Genomic DNA, 16,588 nt, shown 5'->3' on the forward strand with positions numbered 1-16,588 from the left:
AGAATCGGACAAAACTGCGATTGTTGATGACTGACACGTAAGCGCACCTTGGGGTTCAACAATCATGGAAATCGCTTTGGGAGCCCAAAACGGTGAGTAATTGTCCACGAAACGGATCAGAATCGACAAAAGCCGGTAGTGTTCATGACCGAAACGTAAACGCACCCCGGGGTTCATTAATCATGGAAATCACTACTCGCCCCCAAAACAATGAGTAATAGTCCATGAAACAGGGCAGAATCGGGCAAAACTGCGATCGTTGATGACCGACATGTAAGCGCACCTTGGGGGTCAACATCCATGGAAATCGCTTTGGGACCCTAAAACAGTGAGTAATAGTCCACGAAACGGGCCAGAATAGGCCAAAATTGCGAGTGTTGACGACGGACACGTAAACGCACTCCGGGGTTCGTTAATCATGGAAATGACTCCATGATCCCAAAACAGTGAGTAATAGTCGACGAAACGGCCAAAATTGTCCAAAACTGTGATTGTTGATGACCAACATGTAAATGCACCCGGGGTTCGTTAATCATGGAAATTACCCCGGGACCCCAAAATAGTGAGTAATATTACATGAAACGGGCTAGAATCAGCCAAAACTGTGAGTGTAGATGACCAACACGTAAGAGCACCTTGCGGTTCAACAACTATGGAACTCGCTTCGGGACCCCAAAACAGTGAGTAATAGTCTAGGAAACTGGTCAGAATTGGCCTAACTGTGAGTGTTGACGAATGACACGTAAACGCACCCTGGGGATCGTCAAACGTGGAAACTGCTCTGGCACCTCAAAACGATGAGTAAAAGTGCTCGAAAAGGACCAGAATCGGCCAAAATTATGAGTGTTTATGACCGACATGTAAACGAACCCCGGGGTTCGTCAACCGTGGAAATCACTTCGGGACCCCAAAACAGTTAGTAATAGTCCACGAAACGGCCCAGAATTGTCCAAAACTGTGAGTGTTGATCGCCGACACATAAACGCACCCCGAGTTCGTAAATCGTGGAAATCACCCCAGGACCCCAAAATAGTGAGTAATAGTCCACGAAACGGGCCAGAATCCGCCAAAACTGTGACTGTTGATGACCGACGTAAGCGCACCTTGTGGTTCAACAACTATGGAAATCGCTTCGGGACCCCAAAACGGTGAGTAATAGTCCACAAAACAAGGTAGAATCGGCCAAAATTGCGAGTGTTGACGACGGATACATAAACGCACCCTGGGGATTGTCAATCATGGAAATAGCTCTAGGACCCCCAAAACGGTGACGAATAGTCCATGAAAGAGCCCAGAATCGAACAAAACTAGGATTGCTGGTGAATGACACGTAAACGCACCCCGGTGTATGTCAATAATGGAAATCACTCCTGGACCCCAAAACAATGAGTGATAGTCCATGAAACGGGGCAGAATCGACGGAAACCGTGATTGTTGATGACCGACACATAAGCGCACCTCAGGTTCAACATCCGTGGAAATCGCTTTGGGACCCCAAAATGGTAAGTAATAGTCCATGAAACGGGCCAGAATCGGCCAAAATTGCGAGTGTTCATGACCGACACATAAACGCACCCCGGGGATCGTCAATCGTGGAAATAGTTCTGGGACACCAAAACGGTAAGTAATAGTCCATGAAAGAGCCCAGAATACGCCAAAATTATGAGTGTTGATGACCGACATGTAAATGCACCCTGGGGTTCGTTAATCATGAAAATCACCCTGGGACCCCAAAACAGTGAGTAATAGTCCACGAGATCGCCCAGAATCAGCCAGAACTGTGAGTGTTGATTACCGACACGTAAATAACCCCGGGGTTCATTAATCGTGGAAATCACTCTGGGACCCAAAACAGTGAGTAATAGTCCATGAAACGGGCAAGAATCAGCCAAAACTTTGAGTGGATATGACCGACATGTAAGGGCAACTTGGGGTTCCACAACTATGGAAATCATTTCGGGACCCCAAAACAGTAAGTAACAGTCCACGAAATGGGTCAGAATTGGCCAAAACTGTGAGTGCTGAGGACGGACACGTAAACGCACCCTGGGGGTCGTCAATCGTGGAAATCGCTCTAGCACTCCAAAACAATGAGTAATAGTGCTCGAAACGGACAAAAATCGGCCCAAACAGTGAGTGTTGATGACAGACACGTAAGCGCACCCCCGGGGTTCGCTAATCATGGTAATCACTACGGGACCCCAAAATAGTGAGTAATAGTCCATCAAATAGGCCAGAATCAGCCAAAACTGTGAGTTTTGATGACCGACACGTGAATGCACCCCGGGGTTTGTTAATCATAGAAATCAATCCGGGACCCCAAAATAGTGTGTAATAGTCCATGAAACGGGACATAATCGGCCAAAACTGGGAGTGTTGATGACCGACATGTAAACGCACCATGGGGTCAACAACTATGAAAATCGCTTCAGGACCCCACAACGGTGAGTAATAGTTCACGGAACGGGTCAGAATTGGCCAAAACTATGAGTGTTGACGACGGAGATGTAAACGCACCGCTAGGATCGTCAAACATGGAAATCGCTCCAGGACCCCAAAACGCTGAGTAATAGTGCACGAAACGGACCACAATAGGCCAAAATTGTGAATGTTGATAACCGACACGTAAACGCACCCCGGGGTTCGTCAATCATAGAAATCACTCGCGAGACCCAAAGCTGAGTGATAGTCCAAGAAACAGGTCGGAATAGGCCCAAACTGCGATTGTTGCTGACTGACATGTAAACGCACCTTGGGGTTCGACAACCATGGAAATTGCTTTGGGACCCCAAAGCGGTGAGTAATAGTCGATGAAACGGGCCAAAATCGGCTAAAATTGCGAGTGTTCACGACGGATACGTAAACGCACCTCGGGGATCATTAATCATGGAAATCACTCCAGGACCCCAAGAGACTAAGTAATAGTCCACGAACCGGCCCAGAATCGTCCAAAACTGTGAGTATTGATGACCGACACGTAAACGCACCGCGGGGTTCGTTTATAATTGAAATCACCCTGGGAACCCAAAATAGTGAGTAATAGTCCATGAAACGGGCCAGAATCGGCCAAAACTGTGAGTGTTAATGACCGGCACATAAGCACACCTTGCGGTTCAACAACTATGGAATTTGCTTCGGGACCGCAAAACGGTGAGTAAAATTCCATGAAAGGGGTCAGAATTGGCCAAACTATGAGTGTTGACGAAGGATACGTAAATGCACCCCGGGGATCGTCAAACATGGAAATCGCTCTCGCACCCCAAAACTATGAGAAATAGTGCTAAAAAGGACCAGAATCCGCCAAAATTTTGAGTGTTGATGACCGACATGTAAACGCACCCCGGGATTCGTCAACCGAGGAAATCATTTCGGGATCCCAAAACAGTGAGTAATAGTCCATGAAACGGCCCAGAATCGTCCAAAACTGTGAGTGTTGATGACCCACACGTAAACGCACCCCGGGGTTCGTTAATCGTGGACATCACCCCGGGACCCCAAAACAGTGAGTAATAGTCCATGTAACCAGCCAGAATCGGCCAAAACTGTGAATGTTGATGACCGACACGTAAGCGCACCTTGTGGTTCAGCAACTATTCAAATCGCTTCGGGTTCGCAAAACGGTGTGTAATAGTCCATGAAACAGGGCAGAATCGGCCAAAACTGTGACTGTTGATGACTGACACATAAACACACCCCGGGGATCGTCAATCGCGGAAATCACCAGGACCCCAAAATTGTGAGTAATAATCCATGAAACGGGCCAGAATTGGACAAAGCTGCGACTAACCGACACGTAAGCGCACCTTGTGGTTCAATAACTATGGAAATCGCTTCGGGACCCAAAAACGGTGAGTAATAGTCCACAAAACAGGGCGGACTCGGCCAAAATTGCGAGTGTTGACGACGGATACATAAACGCGCCCTAGGGATCGTCAATCATGGAAATAGCTCTGGGGCCCCCAAAACGGTGAGGAATAGTCCATGAAAGAGCCCAGAATCGAACAAAACTAGGATTGCTGGTGAATGACACGTAAACGCACCCCGAGGTATGTCAATTGTGGAAATCGCTCCTGGACCCCAAAACAATGAGTAATAGTCCATGAAACGGGGCAGAATCGGCCAAAACTGCGATTGTTGATGACCGTAATCGCACCTTAGGTTCAACATCCATTGAAATCGCGTTGGGACCCAAAAACTGTGAGTAATAGTACATGAAACGGGCCAGAATCGGCCATAATTGCGAGTGTCACGACCGACACATAAACGCACCCCAGGGATCGTCAGTCATGGAAATAGCTCTGGGACACCAAAACGGTAAGTAATAGTCCATAAAAGAGCCTAGAATACGCCGAAATTGTGAGTGTTGATGACCGACATGTAAACGCACCACGGGGTTCGTTAATCATGAAAATCACCCGGGGACCCCAAAACAGTGAGTAATAGTCCACGAGATGGCCCAGAATCGGCAAGAACTGTGAGTGTTGATTACCGACATGTAAAGAACCCTGTGGTTCATTAATCGTGGAAATCACTCTGGGACCCAAAACAGTAAGTAATAGTCAATGAAACGGGCAAGAATCTGCCAAAACGTTGAGTGCTGATTACTAACACGTAAGGGCAACTTGGGGTTCAACAACTACAAAAATCATTTCGGGACCCCAAAATGGTAAGTAATAGTCCACGAAACGGGTCATATTTGGCCAAAATTGTGAGTGTTGAGGACGGACACGTAAACACACCCTGGGGGTCGTCAATCGTGGAAATTGCTCTGGCACACCAAAACACCGAGTAATAGTGCTCCAAACGGACAAAAATCGGCCAAAATTGTGAGTGTTGATGACAGACACGTAAACGCACCCCCGGGTTCGTCAGTCGTGGAAATCACTCCGGGACCCCAAAATAGTGAGTAATAGTCCATGAAACGGGCCAGAATTGGCCAAAACTATGAGTGTTGATGACCGACATGTAAATGCACCCTGGGGTTCGTGAATCGTGGAAATCAATCTGTGACCGCAAAACAGTGAGTAATACTCCACGAAACGGGACATAATCGGGGTTCAACAACTATGAAAATCGTTCCAGGACCGCAAAACAGTGAGTAATAGTCCATGAAACGGGTCAGAATTGGCCAAAACTGCGAGTGTTGACGACGGAGACGTAAACGCACCCCTAGGATCGTCAAACGTGGAAATCGCTCTGGGACCCTGAAACGTCAGTAATAGTGCATGAAACGGACCAGAGTCGGCCAAAATTGTGAATATTGATTACCGACATGTAAACGATCCCCAGGGTTTGTCAATCGTAGAAATCACTCCGGGACCCAAAACTGAGTAATAGTCCAAGAAACGGGCCGAAATAGGGCCAAACTGCGATTGTTGATGACCGACACGTAAGCGCACATTGGGGTTCAACACCCATGGAAATCGCTTTCAGACCCCAAAACCGTGAGTAATAGTCCACGAAACGAGCCAAAATCGGCCAAAATTGCGAGTGTTCACGACCGACACATAAACGCACCTCGGGGATCTTTAGTCGTGGAAATTGCTCTGGGGCCCCAGAACTGTGAGTAATAGTCCATGAAAGATCCAAGAATCGAAAATAACTAGGATTGCTGGTTAACGTCAGGTAAACGCACCCCAGGGTACATCAATCGTGGAAATCACACCGGGACCCCAAAACAATGAGTAATAGTCCATGAAACGGCCAGAATCAGCCAAAACTGCGATTGTTGATGACCGACATGTAAGCGCACCTTGTGGTTCAACATCCATGGAAATCGCTTTGGGACCCTAAAACAGTGAGTAATTGTCCACGAAACGGGTCTAAATTGAAAAAAACTGAGAGTGTTAATGACCGAGACGTAAATGCACCTAGAGGTTCATTAATCATGGAAATCACTCCTCGACCCCAAAACAATGAGTAATAGTCCATGAAATAGTGGAGACTCATACAAAACTGCGATTGTTGATGACCGACACGTAAGCGCACCTTGGGGTTCAACATCCATGGAAATCGCTTTGGGACCCCAAAACGGTGAGTAAGAGTCCACGAAACGGGCCAGAATCGGCCAAAATTGCGAGTGTTGATGACGGACATGTAAATGTACCCCGGGGTTCGTTAATCGTGGAAATCACTCCGGGACCCCAAAATAGTGAGTAATAATACACGAAATTGCCTAGAATCGCCCAAAACTGTGAGTGTTTATGACCGACACGTAAACGCACCCCGGGGTTCGTTAATCGTGGAAATCACCCCGGGACCCCAAAGTAGTGAGTAATACTCTATGAAACGGGTTAGAATCGGCCAAAACTATGATTGTTGATTTGGGACCCCAAAATGGTAAGTAATAGTCCACGAAACGGGCCAGAATCGGCCAAAACTGCGAGTGCTGATGACCGACATGTAAGCGCACCTTGGGGTTCAACAACTAGCTTCAGAACCCCACAACGGTGAGTAATAGTCCACGAAACGGGTCAGAATTGGCCAAAACTGTGAGTGTTGACGACGGACACGTAAACGCACCCCTAGGATCGTCCAACATGGAAATCGCTCTCGGACCACAAAACGGTGAGTAATAGTGCACGAAACGGACCAGAATCGGCCAAAATTGTGAATGTAGATGACTGAGGGAGTCCTGGACTAGGGGGTGTCCGGATAGCCGAACTATCATCATCGGCCGGACTCCAAGACTATGAAGATACAAGATTGAAGAGTTCGTCCCGTGTCCGGATGGGACATTCCTTGGCATGGAAGGCAAGCTTGGCGATACGGATATGTAGATCTCCTACCATTGTAACCGACTCTGTGTAACCCTAGCCCTCTCCGGTGTCTATATAAACCGGATGGTTTTAGTCCGTAGGACGACAACAATAACAACAATCATACCATAGGCTAGCTTCTAGGGTTTAGCCTCCTTGATCTCGTGGTAGATCTACTCTTGTAACATCCACATCATCAATATCAATCAAGCAGGACGGAGGGTTTTACCTCCATCAAGGGGGCCCGAACCTGGGTAAAACATCGTGTCCCTTGTCTCCTGTTACCATCCACCTAGACGCACAGTTCGGGACCCCCTACCCGAGATCCGCCGGTTTTGACACCGACATTGGTGCTTTCATTGAGAGTTCGTCTGTGTCGTCACCGATAGGCTCGATGGCTCCTTTGATCATCAACAACGACGCGGTCTAGGGTGAGACTTTTCTCCCCGGACAGATCTTCATATTCGGTGGCTTCGCACTGCGGGCCAATTCGGTTGGCCATCTGGAGCAGATCGAAAGCTACACCGCTGGCCGCCAGGTCAGATTTGGAAGTCTTAACTTCATGGCTGACATCCGCGGGGACTTGATCTTCAATGGATTTGAGCCACAGCCGAGCGCGCCGCACTGTCACGATGGGCATGATTTAGCTCTGCTGCCGGATAGTGCCCTGGAGGCCGCACACGAAACCGCTCCGACCCTTGATTCGGAGCCGGCTGCGCAGATCGAGGACGGGTGGTTAGACACCGCCTCGGGAGCTGCATCCTCTACGGTGATAGAGCCGAATACTGACTTTGTCCCTTCTGAAGCTCGTGACTCCAAGGCACCGAACTCCTTACCGGACTCCGAACCTCCAGCGCCCCCTTTAATCGAATCCCATTGGGCGTCGATCATAGAGTTCACCGCCGCGGACATCTTTCAACACTCACCTTTTGGCGATGTTTTGAGCTCGCTAAAATATATCTCGTTATCAGGAGAGCCCTGGCCCGACTGCGGTCAGGACGGTTGGGATGCGGACGATGAAGAAATTCAAGACCCACCCACCACCCACTTAGTAGCCACTGTTGAAGATTTAACCGACACGCTAAACTTCGACTACGGAGACATCGACTGTATGGACGACGATGCCGGAGCCGACCAAGAATCAGCGCCTACTGGGCACTGGAAAGCCACCTCAACTCACGACGTATACATGGTGGATACACCAAAAGGAAGTGAGAACAACGGGACGCGGCGAAGGATAATTCCCCCAAAAAACAACAAAAACGGTGACGCAAGCGCCGCCCGAAGTCCCGCCTCGATAACAACGGCACCCATACTAACCCAGCCGTCGAGCAGGGCGAACCAGTGGACGAGCAACCCATTCCCGACGAAAACAATAGTCCAGACGATCTCACGCGGGACACATCACCGGAGCATAAGAACCTTCACAGAAGGCTCGTCGCCACTGCAAGGACTTTGAAGAAGCAAAAGCGGAAGCTCAAAACGGCGGAAGATGTACTCAGAATGAGATGGAGCAAAGTACTCAAGACCGCAGATAAATACGGCGATAGTCAACACGCAAAGAGCTACCCGAAGCGCAAACTGTTGCCCGAATCTGACGAGGAGGCCATAGAGCCCCCACAGTCAAAAAAGATAGACGACCAGATAACAGGCTAAGAGCGGCAAGTGGCGCCGCACATAATCCGGCACATTTCCCAAATAAGGATCCTAGCAAAAATGATGGCCCAGTCAGGTCCATCTATGGGCCAAAAAAGAAGGCTCCAGGAAGCAACACAACCCGCCGAGTGTGAAAAGATAACGGCACACCTAAATACAGGGGCACCGCACACCCACTATGCTTCACCAACGAGGTACTGAATCACGAATTCCCAGCAGGATTCAAGCCTGTAAACATAGAGGCATATGACGGAACAATAGACCCCGGAGTCTGGATTGAGGATTATATCCTACACATACATATGGCTAGAGGAAACGATCTCCACGCCATAAAATACCTACCCCTCAAGCTCAAAGGGCCAGCTCGACATTGGCTCAAAATCCTCCCAGAAAATTCCATTGGAAGTTGGGAAGATCTTGAGGATGCATTTCGAGCAAATTTTCAGGGAACTTATGTCCGCCCTACGGACGCAGACGATTTAAGTCACATAACTCAACAGCCCAGGGAGTCAGCACGCAAATTCTGGAACATGTTCCTCACCAAAAAGAACCAAATAGTCGACTGTCCGGACGCCGAAGCCTAAGCAGCCTTTAAACATAATGTCCAAGACGAATGGCTCGCCAGACACCTCGGCTAGGAAAAACCTAGAACAATGGCCACATTGACAAGCCTCATGACCCGCTTTTGCACGGGGGAAGATAGCTGGCTAGCAAGATGTAGCACCAGCGACCCGAGTACATCCGAGGTCAGGGATGGAAATGGGAAATCACGACGCAGAAAATATTAGCGCAGGAATAAGGAAAGCGGCCCAAACAGCACGGCCGTCAATGCCGGATTCAAAAGCTCTCGGCCGAACAAAAAAACAATGCCCCTTAAGGACAACAGTGACGAACTATCCAACCTAAACAAAATCATGGATAGGATATGTCAAATCCACAGTACCCCCGGGAAGCCTGCAAACCATACCCACAGAGATTGTTGGGTCTTCAAGCAGTCCGGCCGACTTAACATCGAAAACAAGGGGCTCGAAACACCAAGCGAAGACGATGACGAATCCCACAGGCAGCAGACCGGAACACAGAAGACTTTCCCACTAGAGGTCAAAACAGTGAACTCACTTCATGTGATAAACTATGCGGAAGCAATATAAACCTGCTATACCAGGACACCATCCGCAGAATGGGGATAGACCCTACCAAAATTCGCCATAGCAACACTTACTTCAAAAGAGTGACGCAGGCCCTTATGCCAAGTGTACAGTCTCTGTACTACTAAAAGTTGTGTTCGGTTCACCCGGCAAATTCCTTTGCGAAAAGCTAATCTTCCATATCGCCCCATTCAAAAGTAGCCATCAAGCACTACAGGGACGCGAAGCTTTCGCCCGCTTTAACGCAATACCGCATTTACGCGTCTGTTGTACTCAAAATGCCCGGTCCACGTGGCGTCATCCCATTAAAGGGAAACTCTGAGTGTTCCTTGACCACGGAAAACGTGAGACTGCCTTGACAGCCGCACATTAATCCAACCTTGCTGATGAAAGCACCTAAAAACAGGTCATTTAGACCTCAGACACAGTTAGGCGAGTCCGACATAAATAAACAAGGGGCTTCCCAGCCGCACACCTCTTTACAAGGGGATGAACATATAAACAATGAGAGAAAATAAAGCTCAATCTTTCCAAATCATACTCTGTTTTAAATACATCTTTTGCACGATAGTTTTTCCAAACTAAGTTCTTCTCTTTTACAAATGAATCACGTGCTACACCCGTCCAGGATACAGCACAACGGAGACACAGGCGCAGACATGCAGCAGGGACCCGTTACAAGGATTCTCTTCAGATTAAGACCCTGCGTAAACCTTTCTTACTGTCTCTTGTTGATACTCATCCCCCGGTTTCCTACCATAACCGAGGAGGAGGCTGGCGTTTTGGCATCATCCGCGTCAGAAGTTTCCGCCTGTGCCTAGACATTAGGGGCTTAGGGCACTGTTCTGCCCGTTATCATAAAGTCCGAATACCTTAGGGACTGTTCGGCATCTCGAGTTAGGCCTTATATGCATCAGCTCCGAATCATGTCTTTGGCCAAATGTTGGGTTTGCCCGACTCCTGTGTTTTTCTGCCTTACGTTCCGCTCCATCGGCTAACGCGGCACCAGGAGAACTACTGCGATTGCGCCCCGGTTCGGCCGGGCGAGCACCTCAGTAGAGAAAGCCGAAAACTGACTGTCATGATACAGCGAGAGACTGGTCAACCACTCGATCGACTATTGGAATGTTTAGAATTCCTCCGCTTTGACGAAGGACCGCTTCCCGTTCAGGCACACACGCGCCCCGAGTTCGGAGAGCGCGGTGCCTCTAGGGGCTATATCCTAGCCCCACCATCGAGCTCCTATGGCTAAGTGAAAGTGATAAAGCATTATAGTCCGGTTGCCTAGTTTGCTACGCTATCACCTCCTTCAAAGGACCAAGACATTGGATTAAGTGTGAAAATGCGCTTTTTTTGCAAACACCCCCACACTATGTATGTGGGGGCTGAAGCGAAAGACTGCCATCTTTCAGGTTATATATACATATACATTAACGACCGCACAGGAGATATTTCAATACTTGAACGCACAAGTATAAAAAGTCGTTATATTATAAATATGATCTCAAAAATCATACATGTCATTTGAACATGACATTTTTCGAGCACTGCGACTCTATTAAACGAGCGCCCTACAGTATGTCTTAACACGGGCAAGAGCCATCCGTGCACCTCTATGCAGGACGACTGCTTCATCGCCTTGATATGCGGCACCGCCCCAAGGAATTGCTGCAATAAACCAAAATAACTTTTCGGCTTGGGCCTTTCTGGCCACAGATGAGCTATCACATCCGTCATGGCTAGTCCGGACAATCTATTCAGCTCAGCCCACTCAGCTAACTGATCGGTCAACGGCAGTGGACGCTTCGGACTATGTAATTGAGACCAAAACAGCTCTTCCATTTGATGATCCTTCTAACTTTGGAAGTGCCGAACTGCATCCGCCGCACTCACCGCCAAATCCAAATAAGGATCCTCCGCACTCCACAGCTGGCCCAATTGAGCATACCTCGGATCCGTGAATTTCCTACGCAACAGGAAGGGCTTTCCAGCCACCATGTCTCCGGCCTGACGCAGTTCCTCCTTTATAGCCCGCATTGCAGAACGGGCATCCTTGGCTTCGGTGGTGGCCTTCTTCAGGTCCTCTTGCTCTTCTTGGCGTTCTCTTTCAAGAACCTTATAGCGGTTGGTAGCATATTTTAATTTCACGGCCATTTCGGCCATTTCCTCCCTGCTTCGGCAGTGAGCAGCCTTCTCGGCTTTTAGCTCCTCCGCTGCCTTCAAGGCAGCCACATCACCTTTTTTGGCTTGGTCCTTGGCTCGAGCAAGCTCCGCCCGAAGGTCTTCCACAACAGCGGCACCATCTGCATCAAGCATACACGTTGTAAGGAGTGGGCGTCAGCTCCCTTACCAGGTGAGCGCGGAAAAACCATTTACCTTGCGACTCGTCAAGTCGTTTCTTGACCAACGTGATGTCCGCATCCGCAACATCGAGTTGCCGCTTCAGTTCGGCAACTCTATCAGTCCGGCTGGCCACCGAACGCTCTGCCACCTGCATAGGAAAGGCGACATTTCGTAACTAAGATTATGATCCTCAGCACGATGTCGCTTTCGACAACATACCGAGTCTCAGGGGCTACTATCTATACAGGGCACACCCTATGTGCAACACTGCCACAAGGTATGTCATTTTTTTTGCGTACCTCAAACCCCTTCAGTAAACTTCCGACGGCCTCATGTAACCCGCTTTCGGCGGATGAGATCCTTTCAATCACCGCACTCATTAATGCGCGGTGATCTTCTGAGAGAGACACCCTCTCGAGCAAATCCAGCAGCTCCACCGGCCGCACTCCAGTAGGTGCCGAAGTCCCAGGCCCTGCCGGACTCGGGGAGACCCTCCGTAACGACACCTCAGGGTCGTCCGCCCCGCCTGATGGGTCGGCAAATGGAGGCGTTTCGCTCTCCATCATCTCTGGACGAAGGTCCCCCGAGGATGAGCTCTGCTGGGAAGGGCTGAGATCCGAACTACAAGGTAAAAACTTCGGTTATCCTTAGAAATAAAATAGGGTTGCCTTTTATTGTAAAACTTCCTTTTTTCTACTTACGGCTCGCTGGAGGGCTGATTCCTTTGGGGATACTGTCCGGCCGAGACTCCTCCCGGCGCAGGACCTTCCGGTGTAGATTTCTTTCCCCGCTTCGAGGCTTTGGCCTCCGGGTTTTCGGAAGCGATCCTCTTCTCCCCCTGGAGGGAGGGATTATTGATTCCCCCCTTACTGAGAGACTCCTTCACAGAGGTGGTAGCCTCCCTGTTCCCCCCTTCGCCTTCCTCCGAAGGCGCAACCTCCCAAATTTTGATTAACACGGGATTCGGCGTGCTCTCAGGGAGGGGGCCCGGACACCATATCAGTTTCGCTTGCGCTATCCACTCCTGTTCAAGGGATAGCTGGTTAAAAGGCAAGTCCATGATAAATAAATGGATGATATGTCCGGTCATAGGGCTACTTACTTGAGTATCCGGGCGATTGCAGCTTAGGCCAGCGTCCTCGGTCAAGTCCGGACACACTTATTGTTTATGACCGACACGTAAGCACACCTTGGGGTTCGACAACCATGGAAATCACTTTGGTACCCCAAAACGGTGAGTAATAGTCCACAAAACGGGCCAGAACCGGCCAAAATTGCGAGTGTTGACGACGGACACATAAACGCACCCCGGGGATCGTCAGTCGTGGAAATAGCTCTGGTCCATGAAGGAGCCCAAAATAAAAAATAACTAGGATTGCTGGTGAACGACAGGTAAATGCACCCCGCGGTACGTCAATCGTGGAAATCACACCGGGAACCAAAACAATGACTAATAGTCCAAGAAACGACCAGAATCGGCCCAAACTATGATTGTTTATGACCGACACGTAAGCACACCTTGGGGTTCGACAACCATGGAAATCGCTTTGGTACCCCAAAATGGTGAGTAATGGTCCACAAAACAGGCCAGAACCGGCCAAAATTGCGAGTGTTGACGACGGACACATAAACGCACCCTAGGGATCGTCACTCATGGAAATACCTCTCGGACCCCCAAAACGGTGAGGAAGAGTCCATGAAAGAGCCCAAAATCGAACAAAACTAGGATTGCTGGTGAATGACTCATAAACGGACCCCGAGGTACGTCAATCGTGCGAATCGCTCCTGGACCCCAAAACAATGAGTAATAGTCCATGAAGCGGGGCAGAATCGGCCAATACTGCGATTTTCGACGACCGACACGTAAGCGCACCTTGGGGTTCAACATCCATGGAAATCGCTTTGGGACCCCAAAACGGTGAGTAATAGTCCATGAAACGGGCCAGAATCGGCCAAAATTGCGTCTGTTGACGACCGACACACAAACGCACCCCGGGGATCATCAATCGTGGAAATAGCTCTGGGACCCCAAAACGGTAAGTAATAGTACATGAAAGAACCCAGAATCGGCCAAAATTGTGAGTGTTGACGACCGACATGTAAACGCACCCTGGGGTTCGTTAATCATGAAAATCACCCTGGGACCCCAAAATAGTGAGTAATAGTCCACGAGGTGGCCCAGAATCGGCCAGAACTTTGAGTGTTGATGACCGACACGTAAACGCACCCCCAGGTTCGTTAATCATGTAAATCAATCCGGGACCCCAAAACGTGAGTAATAGTCAACGAAACGGGCAAGAATCGGCCAAAACTGCGAGTGCTAATGACCGACATATAAGCGCACCTTGGGGTTCAACAACTATGGAAATCGCTTCAGAACCCCACAACAGTGAGTAATAGGCCACGAAACGGGTCAGAATTGGCCAAAACTTTGAGTGTTGACGACGGACACGTAAACGCACCCCTAGGATCGTCCAACGTGGAAATCGCTCTCGGACCACAAAACGGTGAGTAATAGTGCACGAAACGGACTAAAATCGGCCAAAATTGTGAATGTTGATGACTAACACGTAAACGCACCCCGGGGTTCGTCAATCGTAGAAATCACTCCGGGACCCAAAACTGAATAATAGTTCAAGAAACGGGCCAGAATCGGCCCAAACTTCGATTGTTTATGACCGACACGTAAGCGCACCTTGGGGTTCGACAACCATGGAAATCGCTTTGGTACCCCAAAACGGTGAGTAATAGTCCACAAAACGGGCCAGAACCGACCAAAATTGCGAGTGTTGACGACGGACACATAAACGCACCCCAGGGATCGTCAGTCGTGGAAATAGCTCTGGGCCCCAGAATGATGAGTAATAGTCCATGAAAGAGCCCAGAATCATAAATAACTAGGATTGCTGGTGAACGACAGCTAAACGCACCCCGGGCTACATCAATCGTGGAAATCACACCGGGAACCCAAAACAATGACTAATAGTCTAAGAAACGGCAAGAATCGGCCAAAACTGCGATTGTTGATGACCGATACGTAAGCGCATCTTGGGGGTGGTCAAAAACCATGGAAATCGCTTTGGGACCCCTAAACGGTGAGTAATTGTCCACGAAACGCGTCAGAATCGACAAACACCACGAGTGTTAATGACCGAGACATAAACGCACCCCGGGGTTCGTTAATCATGGAAATCACTCCTCGACCCCAAAACAATGAGTAATAGTCACTAAAACGGGCCAGAATCGGATAAAACTGTGAGTGTTGATGACCAACACGTAAATGCACCCCGGGGTTCGTTAATCGTGGAAATCAATCCGGGACCCCAAAACAATGAGTAATAGTCCACGAATCGGCCAAAATTGTGAGTGTTGATGACTGACATGTAAGCGGACCTTGGGGTTCAACAACTATGGAAATCACTTTAGGACCCCACAACGGTGAGTAATAGTCCACAAACAGGCCAGAATCGGCCAAAATTGTGAGTGTTGAAGACGGACACATAAACGCACCCTAGGGATCGTCACTCGTGGAAATAGCTCTCGGACCCCCAAAACGGTGAGGAAGAGTCCATGAAGGAGCCCAAAATCGAACAAAACTAGGATTGGTGGTGAATGACACATAAACGGACCCCGAGGTACGTCAATCGTGCAAATCGCTCCTGGACCCCAAAACAATGAGTAATAGTCCATGAAACGGGGCAGAATCGTCCAATACTGCGATTTTCGATGACCATGGAAATTGCTCTCGGACCACAAAACGATGAGTAATAATGCACGAAACGGACCAGAATCGGCCAAAATTGTGAATGTTGATGAGCGACAAGTAAACGCAAACCGGGGTTCGTTAATCGTAGAAATCACTCCGGGGCCCAAAACTGAGTAATAGTTCAAGAAACGGGCCAGAATCGGCCCAAACTGTGATTGTTTATGACCGACACGTAAGCACACCTTGGGGTTCGACAACCATGGAGATCGCTTTGGTACCCCAAAATGGTGAGTAATGGTCCACAAAACGGGCCAGAACCGGCCAAAATTGCGAGTGTTGACGACGGACACATAAACGCACCCCGGGGATCGTCAGTCGTGGAAATAGCTCTGGGCCCCAGAATGATGAGTAATAGTCCATGAAAGAGCCCAGAATCAAAAATAACTAGGATTGCTGGTGAACGATAGGTAAACGCACCCCGGGGTACGTCAATCGTGGAAATCACACCGAGAACCCAAAACAATGACTAATAGGCCAAGAAATGGCCAGAATCGGCCAAAACTTCAATTGTTGATGACCGATACGTAAGCGCACCTTGGGGGTTCAAAAATTAGGGAAATCGCTTTGGGACCCCAAAACAATGAGTAATTTCCATGAAATGGGTCAGAATCGACAAAAACCACGAGTGTTAATGACCGAGAGATAAACGCACCCCGTGGTTCGTTAATCATGGAAATCACTCCTCGACCCCACAACAATGAGTAATAGTCACTGAAACGGGCCAGAATCGGCTAAAATTGTGAGTGTTGATGATCGACACGTAAATGCACCCCGGGGTTCATTAATCGTGGAAATCAATTCGGGACCCCAAAACAATGAGTAATAGTCCACGAATCGGCCAAAATTGTGAGTGTTGATGACCGACATGTAAGCGGACCTTGCAGTTCAACAACTATGGAAATCGCTTTAGGATCCCA

This window comes from Triticum aestivum, chromosome 4B (genome assembly GCF_018294505.1).
Source record: "Triticum aestivum cultivar Chinese Spring chromosome 4B, IWGSC CS RefSeq v2.1, whole genome shotgun sequence".
NCBI classification, from domain to species: Eukaryota; Viridiplantae; Streptophyta; class Magnoliopsida; order Poales; family Poaceae; genus Triticum; species Triticum aestivum.